Source organism: Hyaena hyaena, unplaced genomic scaffold (assembly GCF_003009895.1).
Source record: "Hyaena hyaena isolate Hyena2069 unplaced genomic scaffold, ASM300989v1 scaffold_49, whole genome shotgun sequence".
Taxonomy (NCBI): domain Eukaryota; kingdom Metazoa; phylum Chordata; class Mammalia; order Carnivora; family Hyaenidae; genus Hyaena; species Hyaena hyaena.
The window spans coordinates 3,088,776-3,091,983 of NW_024080681.1; the positions used below are offsets into that span (position 1 = coordinate 3,088,776).

Here is a 3,208-nt window from a genome sequence, read left to right on the forward strand (position 1 = left end):
AAACACTAACTGGAAAAGATATATGGACTCCATATTCAGTGCAACATTATTTATAATAGCCAAGTTATCAGAGCAACCTAGGTGTCCATCAATGGATGAATGGATAAAGACATTGTGGTGAATATATTACAACAGAATATTATTTAGCTACAAAAAGAATGAAATCTTGCCATTTACAACAACAGGGATAGACCTCAAGGGCATTACCATTTTAAGTTTATTTATTTATTTATTTTGAGAGCTAGAGAGAGTGGGGGAGGGGCAGGTATGGAGGGGGGGGGGGGGGAGAGAGAGAGAGAGAATGAATCCCAAGCAGGCTCTGCGTTGTTAGTACAGAGCTTGACATGGGACGCTATCCCACAAACCATGAGATCATGACCTGAGCAGAAATCAAGTCGGGTGCTCAACTGACTGAGCCATCATGGGCATTATCATTAAGTGAACTGAGACAGAGAAAGGCAAATATCGTAGGATATTGGATACATGTGGAATCTAAAACCAAAAAGGGATGGGGCGCCAGTTAAGGCCCGACTTCGGCTTATGTTATGATCACACGGTTCATGGGTTCGAGCCCTGCGTGGGGCTCTGTGCCGACAGCTAGCTCAGAGCCTGGAGCTTGCTTCGGATTCTGTATCTCTCTCTCTCTCTCTCTAACCCTCCCCTGCTCAAGCTCTCTCTCTCTCTCAGAAATAAATAAAACATTAAAAAAAAAAAACCAAAAAGGGAAAAAACCCAAGCACACAGATTCAGAGAACAGATTGGTGGCTGAGGAGGTGGGATATGGTAAAGAGGGAGTCGATGGAAAACAGACACAGAAAGTTTGTATCATTCAAAATACTGACTTTTACATGTTTACATATATGCTAAACACAAAAGAGTTACAATTTAAAGTGAGAGGACAAGTGAACTGGAATGTTGAGCACAATGCATACACCCAAATAAGGAGTTCCAAAGTGATAATATATAAATCTATACGTTAAAAAAAACCCTTAAAACAGCATACTGAATGGGAGAAACTATTTGCAAATCAGCTTATCTGATAAGAAGCAAACATCCAAAACATATAAAGAATTTATACAACTCAACAGCAAACAAACAACTAGATTAAAAAATGGGCAAAGGACCTGAACAGATATTTTCCCAAATAACCCCTACAGGTCACCAACAGACATATGAAGAGATTCTCAACACCACTAATCATCAGGCTAATGCAAAGAACCACCATGAACTACCACCTCACACATGTTAGAATGGCTATTCTCAAGGAGACAAGAAACAAGTGTTGGCGAGAACGTAGAGAAAACGGGATCCCTGCGCACTGTTTGTGGATGCAAACTGCTGCAGCCACTGTGGAAAACAATATGGAAGTTCTGCAGAAGATTAAAAGTAGAACTGCCAAATGATCCAGGAACTGAGCTTCTGGTTTGTCTGAAGGAATCGAAAGCACTAATTACCATGAAACTAATGTTATGTGGCAATTCTACCTCAATAGATACTAATTAAAAAAAAAAAAACAGCCCTAAGTTATTTAAACCTTTGTTAGTTACTTGCTTTAATTATCTTAGATGCTTAAAAATCCCTCGTGAAATGTTCAAATCTGTTACAGCTGGAATCCCTCATACCACTTTCGTGCTACCTCATTTTGCAGTTTAGAAAATTAATTAGAAGGGCTCCCCATTGGGCAGTAACTCAGTAGTCTCAGTCCTTGATCAAAGCAACCAGTTTAAAGTCGTCACCCTGTAGGAGCCGGCTTGAAGTTTAAGGCAAATTTCAAATAAGCGAAGCATCACAGGAATGAGACACTTAGGGAAAGCGCTCCTCTGATACTCGGCAGAAACGAAACAGAACAGAACAAAACAAAACAAAAACCCGACTCTGGATGCATAAAGACATTCACCTGGCTAAAAATAAGGTGCCGGGCTGAAGACCTCCCCCAGGACCGTTCAGCTGGCGCCCTGTGGACCACAAACCTCCCGCCGCAGGGCGCAACCTCCTCCCGCCGACTCCCGCACTTTTCCTTCGCGGGTACCGGTCGCCTGGCCATCCCGGCAGCGAAGTCAGTAACGGGCCCACCCCGGGCCCCGCACTGCACGCAGCCCTAGGAGTCCCAACCGACCGCAACCCCTCCTCTGGAGGACGCCAGGTAGCGAGGGGGCGGCTCACCCAGTACCTGTGAGGAAGGCGCTTCCCGCCGCGGAGCGGACAGAAGCGGAGCAGCCAGCGGCCCAGCAGGAAGCACCTACTTCCCGACCACCTCTTCGGCCGCCGCAGAATCCGCAGAGCGGGGTGGACGACCCGGAAGTGCTCGCCGAACCTGGAAGTGACAGCACGCCAGCGGGCCAGGAGGCCCCGCCCAGCTCCTCCTCCCACACGCCACTCCAAGCCTCGCCACCGGAGGGTGTGGCATGGAGGGAGGGGCGTGGGGCCGGCCGCTTTCAAGCCCGTGACCCGTGGACCAGCTTCCTTTTGAGTTAACTCACCAGGTTTACCAAATCGCTCATAATAATCTTATCCACTGTTAAACACGCAATTAGGAATGTTAGGGCAGTCACATTTTATGCCCGAAGTGGGTTCAGGGTAATACTTCTGTAGATCCTGCAATGCTAAATTGACCAATTCTGAAAACATTAGAGCAGGTATTAGTTTATGACTCAAAATAGGGCTGCAATTCATTTAGCCCAGCAAGTTCTTGTGAATTCTGAAGAATTTTAATGTGGGAGAATTTGTATTTAAAATTTGTACCTAATGCAAGACAAATATTTCAATATATAGAGTTTACATAAACCCAAATGGCATCCTAAGTGGACTATAGGCAGCAGTATGTGTACAGCTGTTTGCCATTAAGTAGCTGAACAGTGATTGAGGAGTAAATACATAAACAAGTGCTATCAAGTGGAACCTCTAAACAATTTTGTTAGCTAAACATTCTCATTTAAGCTATGTTTTCAGCCACTTACTGACCTGATGTTACTGCTGGATTCCCCACTACGCCCATTCTAAACTGTGAGACACAAAATTTGATAGTGTAGACTATGTTTAAAGTTAAAGCAGGATAAACACTTCACCCCTTTGAAGAACAGAAAGTAGCGCCCAGGCTACAGAAAGAAACAAAAGGCCTAAAACGATTGAAAGGCTTACAAGATAACTCAGTGTAAAAATTTAGTAACATAATGGGAGACAAAATATATGAAAAAAATGAGTCAAAAAC

The 3,208-nt window shown here is 44.3% G+C and overlaps 1 protein-coding gene across 1 annotated transcript in view; it reads right to left on the reverse strand.

The window, feature by feature from the left end:
- GTF2A2 (general transcription factor IIA subunit 2) overlaps positions 1-2,299 on the reverse strand; it is a 22,222-nt gene extending 19,923 nt beyond the window's left edge. Inside the window, exon 1 of the mRNA XM_039230657.1 lies at positions 2,171-2,299. The gene's annotated coding sequence lies outside the window, so the exon portion shown is untranslated. The remainder of the gene's footprint in view (positions 1-2,170) is intronic.
- Between the last annotated feature and the right edge of the window lie 909 nt (positions 2,300-3,208).